This window comes from Tupaia chinensis, unplaced genomic scaffold (assembly GCF_000334495.1).
Source record: "Tupaia chinensis unplaced genomic scaffold, TupChi_1.0 Scaffold148723_1, whole genome shotgun sequence".
Classification (NCBI taxonomy): Eukaryota; Metazoa; Chordata; class Mammalia; order Scandentia; family Tupaiidae; genus Tupaia; species Tupaia belangeri.
The window spans coordinates 82794-93005 of NW_006208570.1; positions in this window are offsets into that span (position 1 = coordinate 82794).

The window sequence follows — 10212 nt, forward strand, 5'->3', positions numbered from 1 at the left end:
CAGAGAGGGACAGAGCGAAAGTGAGAATGAGAGAGAGAGAGAGTGAATGAGAAAGCAAGCTGCCAGGCTCGGGATTCAAACCTGGATGTCCATGTGGCAGACCAGCACTTTTAACCATTGTGCCACCTGCTGGCCCTGCCCCATAGGGTTATTAAAAGGGTGAAAAGAGAAAATGCCTATGGGAGACAGCACGGAGTCAAACATCATAATCATTCTATAAGCATTAACTATTTTATGGGTGTCATGAGAGATCTTTGGTTACAAAATAATTATAACAAGGCATTGGCACTGAAGTATCCATCTCGGGATCCAAATTTCTGATCCGAAAAAATAAGCAGAATTAACAGACATCAAAGCTTTGTATTTAGTGGTTTCAGTTCTGTTGTTGGAATTTCTAGTACCAATCAGCTGGTGGGAACCTGGTCGGTCACTCTTGAAAACATTTTGGTTTCATCCAGTCTCTGTGACTCCCATAGGCTAGCCTACAGTATTTGGTGACAGGTACCACAAACCCTTCCTTCAAAAAGCAACAGCTGGATAGTTAGTGGGGGTCCACAGGACTACCTGGGCAAGCTCGCCTCAGACATCAAAGCCTTGTATTTAGTGGTTTCAGTTCTGTTGTTGGAATTTCTAGTACCAATCAGCTGGTGGGAACCTGGTCGGTCACTCTTGAAAACATTTTGGTTTCATCCAGTCTCTGTGACTCCCATAGGCTAGCCTACAGTATTTGGTGACAGGTACCACAAACCCTTCCTTCAAAAAGCAACAGCTAGATAGTTAGTGGGGGTCCACAGGACTACCTGGGCAAGTAGGTACCTTTACATGGAGCAATGCTCAGATCATAATTATGGACCTTCCCCAGGACTCCCACAGGAGATCTTAAGAGTCATGTCTTGGTCTGTGTTGGTCCAAGCTAGGCCTTTAGGAAAAATTCAAATACCACATAAAGTGGCAAGGGACTAACATTACCAAGGCAAAACAGCAATTCAGGACCAGCAGGCGGTGTGTAGGTTAAGGCAGCTGGATCCCATATGACTGACAGCACAATCCAAGTCCCAGACCTGGCAGCTTAAAAAATACTCCAGGTACATGTGTGTATATGCCCAAAATCCTAAGAGTAAAGTACATAGGATTACAGTGTGGCCATCCCCCTGTTGGATAATTTCTTACTTTCTTTCTCTTTCTCTCTCTTTCTCGCTGTGTGTATGTGTGTGTGTCTCCAGCAAGTGCATGTGCTCTATAGCAAAACTTAAAAAAAAAAAAAAAGAAAGCAAGAATTCAAAACACTCTTTTATTTTTCTATGTTCCAAACTCTAGATAAAAAACAGTCTTCTGGGCTGGCAAGTGGCATGGTGGTTAAGGGCTCTAGACTCCCACATGGACTACTGCAGTTCAAGTCCTAGACTTGGCAGCTTGCTTTCTTTTTTTCTCTTTCTCCCTCTTTTTCACTCTGTCCCTCTCTGGTCAAATTAAAAATAAATAAATAAATAAATAAATAAAGTTTAAAAAAGAGAAAAAAAAACAGTCTTCCGACTCTTGCTAATTGTGGTGGCATTTCCGTCTGTAGTAGTCAAAGGTTCAACTGAGTCAGATCAATACTTTGTTACATTAATATCTTCCTGTACCTTTTGAAACTTAAACCATCACACCATGGAGTGGAAGCCACTTAAATATTTGATAAGGGAGTAAGCAGTCTCCAGGTAAATTTAAAGTTAAATCTCACAAACCTTGTATGTGTTCTCAGGGCACTTTATTAACTAAATGTAACAACTGATAGCAACAGTACTATCACTGCCCGTCAGTGGACAGTGTTTTCATTAGGACTACAATAAGTCTTAATTATATTTCCCAGCTCTAGCTTGTTTACAGTAGAAACCAAAACCGGGAAAAAAAGGAAAGGGTCAGAGGCAGTGGACTTGTTTTTGGGATTCCAGAAGTACAAAATAAAATCACAATGACAAAATTTATTCTCCAGCCATTAAGTATCTTTGGTCAATGGTCATCTCTGCTAGAAAAAGATCATAGAATAATGATTTCAAGAAATTTTTATAACTCGGACCACTGGTCCTCACGCCTTGACAGTTACAGGTTTTGGCACACTTGCAAAATTCTGTCAAAGAAGTGAGAAGAGCAAAAGCCTCCTGGTTCATCGTGTGCATCATAAAGGGAAGCCCTTCCACCTCCCGGCTTTGGGCCCTGGCACACGTCTAGAACCTGGAGTGGCCAGGAAGCAGCTGCTCAGCAGGCAGGAGGCAGAGCTTGAACCATGGACCACGATGCCCACGTGTACCCATGTCCATCAGAACAGAGGGGTGGAAGGAGAAGTGGACAGGTGTGGAGAGGGAGTTATACTCCAGTACTAAACTTCAATGAATCCAAAATTTCTGTATTGAAGCTGAACTTTTCAGGTTTCTGTGAAAATGTACTTGTCAAGGGGAAAGGATTCAAATTTTCAATGAACAGTTTTTATAACTTTCAGATATTCACACATGAAAGTGGGCCCCCTTTTTATTCTTGCCTCAGACTTCGCACGGCTTATGAGTAGGCCTGATGCTGACGTTTTGATGCAGCATTTTATAACTTATAAAGCCTTTTTATGCATGATATTATCAAATCTTCCCAACCACCCCATTTCACAGAAAAAAAAGCAAAAACAAAAGCAACAGACTTTCAAGGGGGTTCCATGACATATCCAAAATCACATGGCCAAGAAGTGTTGGTTTACCTCTGCTAGGCAGGAAGAACTTGGAATCATGGTTAAGAAGTAAATCAAGCTGGGAACCAGCAGTTAGCATAATGGCTATGTCGCTGGACTCCCATGTAGTCGACTGCGGTTTGCGTCCCGGACCCAGTGGCTTAGAACTCATGCCGGGTGCGTGTGCATGCGTGCCCAAGATCATGGAAGGAGAAGGGATTGCGGCATGACTATCCTCTCTGGGGGGTGATTTCTCGCTTTCTGTCTCTATGTCTCTGTCTGTCTGTCTGGTGAGCGCACGTGCCCTATAGCGAAAACATCTCAAAAAAAAAAAAAAAAGTAAATCAAGCTCACACAGGGACCATCACAGTATGGGATGGAGCTTGGACTTCTCATGCAGTTATTGACATCTGGGAGGAGACTGCTGATTGTAAGACGCCCTGATTGCAAACAGAGCAAGGAGGGGTATGCAGAAGGACCATGAGGAGCAGGCAGGCAAAGTCTCCCTGAAGGAAATTCAGCACAGAACATCAAATCCATGGCTTAACATCATTGCTCTTGATTTACTAATCGCCTATCACTTAAGCAAATAGCTTGCCAATTACTTAATTGTTGGTATTCAATATGGATACATTAGGTTTCAGATCATCCCAGGAGCCAGACATGAGGCTAATTCTCAGGGTAGCCTCTTACCCTCCTATCTCTTGCCTGAAGCAGTGCAAAAGGTTCAGGTTACTATATAAGACTTCAAGCAAGGGCTCAGTCACACTCCGGCTCAGTGCTACCTGACATTATCAGGGCCATTGGCACACCTGGTGGATTTGAGACTGTCAAAGGGAATGAAAGCATAGAGATTGATGCTTTTTTTATGGGTCCAAAGAGTTTGGAGACTTTATAAAATTAAATTTAAAACAAAGATGTCTTATAGCTACAAAAAGGAATAATATTGATATTTGAAATAAATCAACCAGCTCTTTAGAGATTAGAGTTTTTCTTTAGAAACTTCGGAGCAAAACTTGATCTTGCTGAGCCAAAAAATGCCACAAACTTTAAAATATTTCCCAAGATCAATGATTGAAAAAAAGTACACACACACACATATATATAAATTTTGCCAGAGGGCTCACCAGAACTCTTCTCCATTTTTCCTTCCTTTAGGGATTTTGGGCATGCACATACATGCCCAGCTTATTTTTCAAGTCACTGGGTCCCGGGCTCAAATCATGCAGTCAGCTATGTGGGAATTCAGCCATCTAACCATCAAGCAACAAGCTGGCCCCAACAAAATATTTTTGAATCATTTTCCTTAAGCAAATCAAGCTTATGGCAAAAGAAAACCTACAGACTTCATTCCAAAATATGCCACTCTGGTTCAAGGATGAGACCATAATAGAGAATCTAGCCAACTCTCATTTCCATCCAATGGAAGTCTGAATGTCTGGAGGGCAAGGATCTGCCTAGACATTGGCGATGCCACTTCCAGGATGGTTATGGCCCAAATGTGCCCTCACCTATATGCTCCAGTTTAAGTATCCATGACAATAACAGCAACACCTGAGACAAAATGCTTTTGGATGCTCACCGTGCTTCACAACTGATTGAAATTGCTTTATCCGCAACACCTGAGACGAATTGCTTTTGGATGCTCGTGCTTCACAACTGATTGAAATTGCTTTATCTAAGAGATCTGAACAAGTCTTCTTCTGCAATCTTATATTCACCATTTTCACTATCTTAAACAGTCCTATTGGATTTTGTTTCTTTCCTCTCCTTTCTGTCTTCATTCCCTTGCTTTCCACTTTGATCTTCCCCACTTTTGTTCTCTCTTTTTTTCCCCAGGGGATTCTTGCCCTCTTTCTGATTGACATTTCTAGCTCCCCATGGAATTACTGAGCTCTTCTGACTCTTGCCCTCTGTTTTTCCTCATTGGAGATTCAGCACAAGAAATTTTTCTACAACCCACATTTGAAGATGTCTCAGTCAGCATGGCCATTCCCAGGTGCCTCCATTATATGGTAGAAAATCTCAACCCAAAATAGCTCCTCTGAGGTCACAGCTGACATAGCTCAAGCCTTAGATCATTGGTGTCCACCTTTATAGTCAAAAGCTCTTTCTTTGAACTTTAAGAACATTTATGTTTGCCTCATTCTTGTGACTAAACAGCTTCCATTGTTGATTCTAATAAGGATCTCAAGGTTGCCTGATCTTCACATCCAAACTTGGAACTCAGAAATGTCATGCAGGCTATATTGTCTCCTTAGCTATGTGAAAGACTCCAGTCTGTTTGTCTGGAAGAAATGTTGAAATGATGCTCAAAACACCAAGAGCGAGGGTAGGATTGCTTGATAGAGGATTTGAAAACTATCACAAAGTCTAAGGAAAGAAGGGGACCCTCCAAAGTGTGGGGCTACATTGAAAATCATATGTTCCATCTTGGGATGCAGAGAGAGTTGAAGAGGAAGGCCAGTGTGGAAAAGGCTTACTAGCCTCTCTCTGGCAGTACAGCAGCCATGCATCTACCACCCAGAAACTGTAATAGTAATAAATCAAACACATCCTGATAGCCTACCAATTGCTACACTAAATACGGATCTCAGTCCTCAAAATTAGTAGATACTAACTTACTAGTCCCAATATTGCAGACATGAAAATTGAAGCTTAAATATTAATCTGTTCAAAGTCTTAGAAGGTACTAGAAGTGGGATTTGAACTCATGGGTTCTGCTCCAGAGTATGAGCTGGTACTCACTAGCATGATTGTCTAAAACTGGTTGAAGCAGTTGCTGTATGTAGCACCTTTTACGTGAGACAGCGGGGAAATGACCACTCTCTGCAGAGCAGTCAGAACCCAGGCAGGTGCAATCCTCAGGCCTGGCCTCGGCCTCAGCCTCAGCCTCCACAGGAACAAGATACAGTAAAACCAGAGAATCTGGGAAGGCAGAGCTGAGTGTGCAGTGGCAGTGGTGGGAGGAGTGTGCAGGGACAGCTGTAATGGCTGTGGCACTACCAGCAACCAAATCACCCAAGGAAGAAGAGGGCCTATACATTCCCACTCAAGAGAGAGCAGGAACTAGCTGCTTGAGGGTGGCTGAGGGCATATGTGAGAGCTTTAATAACTAGGCAGTGACAAGACTCTAACGTCTTTATTACTCCTCTCTGAATGTGGACAGTGTGCATATCCTGTCTTCCCAGCCTCTCTGCATACTCAGTGAAGGCAGGAGTGAGCTTTCCACTTTTTTAGCTCCCTTAAAATAAAGACAGCTGACACTCATGCATTTATTTCAAGATTAAGCATTTGCCCATGTTTCAGAAAGAATACAGCTCTATCCACTGGTTATCTCTGTCTGCTAGGAACTGGTGGTTCCAAACAAAAAGCAATTGAGACTTCCAAATAAAACTCCCTGCAAGTGTTATTCTAGGTGTGTGCATACGTGTATCTGAAGAAGCAGAGACATGTGGAGTTTATTGTGCATTTATTATGAGCCAGCCACCATGCCGCATACACACTCGAGACGTTTTCTCATTTATTCTGAAAATGATGGAGAAAGTAGTGAAGATGAATAGTATCTATCCTGAACACATGCAAAAAGTCAGTGGCCCAAATTTACATGGTTAATGAATCATACGAGCCCAGGTCATCTTGACTCTCAAGTCCTTCGATTCCCTCATTTTATGGAAAGATTTGCCTGATTAGAGAACCGATCTTTTGTGGGATAAAAATTTTCCGCTTCTGTAAGTTGCTACAGTCACTGACTTTGGGACTCCTGAGTAGCTTTCCAAATTCAGGGATTCCCATTCTGATGCTCAGGTTGCCATCGGCAGAGATGGGATAAGACAAATCCCAGGCCCCAGGAAACTAGCATTGACACACGCATGGGGAATGAGGCAGACACCAGTGGCACAGTGTGCACTTTTTGCATCTGAATAATGAATACTCTTAGGGTGTTTGAACACATCCTCTCCTGCCCAGCAATTCAGTAGGTTTTAAGACACTTTGACATCTCCTTCCCTTACAGAGAGTGTGTTTGTTCACTACTCCCAGCTCCCCCACAGTTACTCCAAAGAAGGTTCCAGGCATTCTGAGCCGTGCCCCGTGGGGTGCTACAGGATACTCTCCACCCTCCACATCCACAGAGGAGGGGAATGGAGCTCTCCGCCCATTACATTACATCATGGCAATGGGGCTTTCTCTGGGGCATCTCAGGGTTGACTCCAAGTGTTGTAGGAAAAGAGAAAAGTGGGGCAATAAATAAACCAGGAAAGAGAGCTCTTCCCGACTTTTAGGAAAACTCCAAGGAAACATTAAACCGTGGACATCGGCTGCTGTTTCTAACATCTTCACCAAAGAACTATAGTCAGAGAACCTAACGGAGCCTGGATTTTACAGCCAGCTGTTTGAAGACAGTGATAACTCTACTTAGAGAGCCCAGGGCCAGACACTTGCCAAATGGACTTTCCATATGTGAAAAGGGATGGGAAGAGGAGTCCCCAGTAGTAAAGAGCCTCAAAAGGTTGCCTACACAGGCTCTTAGGCTCTTTTTCTTTTTTTTGTTTTTGCTGTAGGGCACATGTGCTTGGCCAAGAGAGAGATGGTGACAGAGAGGGTACATTGAAGGGGAAGGTAGAGGATGGCCACACCACAATCCTTTCTCCTCCAGTCTTCTCTCAGGATTTTAGGTGTTCATGCTCATATGTAGGGCATGATTTTCTAAGCCTCTGGGTCTGGGACTTGAACCATGGAGCCTGCCATGTGGGATCCAGCACCTTAACTTTCATATCACCTGCTAGCTCCATCTTTTGACTTCTAAGCAACCAATACCCATCTTTCTTCCCTCCTTCCCACTTTCCCTTCAGCACCCCATGACCCTGGCAATGACCTGCACAGAGTTTCAACAGGCTTACAGTGATTGATTTCTGTGTAAAGGGGTCACAGCTGTCACCAGGAGTGCTGCATGCCAACTCTTCCCTTTTCCTCTGCAAAGGGACTGAACAATCTGCCTTTGGATTGGCCACTCCCTTCAACCCTTGACATAAGTCCTGTGTTCTGAGAGGAGATTCTGGGCCTTCTGGATAGGGATGTGGGTACAAATGAGCAGGGGCCAAGGACCATGGGTGCATGGAAGGACATCAGGGGAGTGTGTAGGAAGGTAATCACAGCAAGTGGAAGCAATGGATGGCAGGAGAGAGAGGGACAGGGTGAGAACTGCGGGCACCCGCACTGGGCTCCAATTTGAGAAGTGCAAGTGGAGGACTTGATTTATTTGGAAACTACTTGACTGCATGGGCTGTGCTCTCTCAGCCGTAACACTTCACCAAGGCCAAACCTCATGGGGCGTGACTTCATAAGCATTACGCTGGTGTTTCCAAAACTAGGTCTTGCTAGGTGGGCTGGGCGACGAGGCTCATGCAGGGCCTGAGAGCAGGGAGTGCTCTGTCCGCAGTGAGTCAGCCGGCAGTGCCACAGTCAGAACTCACAGGGAACGCAGTCGAGCTCAACAGTGATGTCAAGGCAACCCAACATATTGACATTTCTTTTTCTTTGAGGAGTAATGCAAGCTCATGGGAATCTTTGAGGCAGAGAGAGAAAAGAAAGAAATACAAGATAAAGAAAATGTGTGCTTCCTTAAAGTGATTATAATAATATATCCATTTCTTTGTACTTTGTCTCTCAGCTTTTAGGATTGAGGAGGACTTCAAAAATCAGTCAGTCCCACTGCCTTACTTTGGACAAAGAATGGTCATGTATTATAGACAGGCTGGTGGTGCAGGCCACGCAGCTGCCAACGCTAGGTGAAAACTGGGGCCCAGGTCCCTGCTGCTGCGCAGTGCTCCACCCCTCCTCTCATACAGCTGCACTCAACCCTGGCTGCATGGAAATCCCCAAGGAGCTTTCCCTCATATTGATTGGGGGAGCACTCTCAGAGATCCTGACCTCAGGAGTCCAAGGGATCACCTGGGCAGCCAGACTGTAGAAAGTTCCATGGGGATTTCTACAGCCAGACAGGAGAATTAGCTAACAATGAAGCCCATTCCCACGAGCTCTCTCTGGATAACTTCTGGTAAGCATTGTCCCACTCACTAAAAACCCCCAGAGTCTTAAAGGCCTGGAGGAAGACAGGCGAGGTGAGGTAGTGGAAGGAGCCCTGCCTGGTGTGCCTGTGGACCCCCGCCTTAGTGCTGGCTCAGACTGACTGACTCGCTGCATGAGCTGGAGGAACTGCCAGCTCTCTCAGGCCACATTGTCTCCTCTGTAGAATGTAGGAATTGCAGGAGAGAGGCCCAGACTGCTCCTTCCAGCCTGACTCTAAGGAGTGAGAAGTGAACTGTTCTGTAACTCTAAGTAACCCTTCTCAGCTCCAGGCTCAAGTTTCTTAAAACTAGATTTGCATGGCTTCATTTTCCCCTTTAATCACATTTTCCTCCTTCCCTCAGTTCCTGCTCCATTTCTACACTTCATTGAATAAGGCCCTGCATATGTGAAAGCCAACAATCTCCAGCTTAGCCAAACTGAGGGCATGAGCAAGGTGCATTAGAAGTTAAACCTACAGCTCACTGTCAAAAGCCCCCATAGCCTCAGAAAAGTCCTGTCTCTGCAGCAACCCTAACAAATTTAGTTTCTGGGCTCACCATGTCCCTAGAGGGATCTCACTGTGCTCCCGAGCCAGTATGCTGGGAGCAGTCACTGCCGCACCTGCTCTGTGCATCTCCTATTGCAAAGGCTTCGGCTTCCTTCTTTTCTGGAACTCCGTTCTCAAAGCCACCCAAGGAATCTTCACAGTTTTCACTATTGCCAGTGCTAACCGTGAAAACAGTCATGTCTAGGCAGGATGTTGTCTGCCGAAGCAGCCTAAGCTGTCAGTCCTCAAGGGGCGAGTGCATAGTAAGCCTCCATGCAGAAGCGGAGAGAACAGCTCACTCCTCCACTCTGCCACTCTGGCCCAGTCTCCCAGGCAGTGTTCCTACGCCCACAGAATTAGTCAGCCCTACCCACAATTCCTTCATCGTCTAGCCAAGCAGTCCAAGGTGAGTGGGGTGGGCTGGGAGAGGAGCAGAATTCTCGCTCTCCTTGTTTGATTTGCATCTAAACATACACATACATGTACACATGTACGTATATAAATACACATACATGTACTAGTATGAATATGTAGAATACATGTATGTTTACATATATAGAGAGAAATAATCTATCCACCTATGCAGTGCATAGATATAATATATATACACTTACTTATAGTAGAGGCGGAGGCTCTAGCTCAACAATTTTTTACAAAGTCACTTCAACTTCCAGTCTGCTTTGGCCACCCTGCCCTGCTTCAGGATATGGCAAGATCCTTCCTTCCACTCTTCCTATAAAAAGTAAATCCCTCATAACTTAAGATCATAAGCATCACTTATCCAAAGTTCTTAAAAAATACTTTCAATCCAATAATTCTAAGAAAATACAAAAATGTTCATCATGATGTTTAAAAAAAAAGGAAAATCCCTAATTTCAGTAAGAGAATCCACACAATGAAA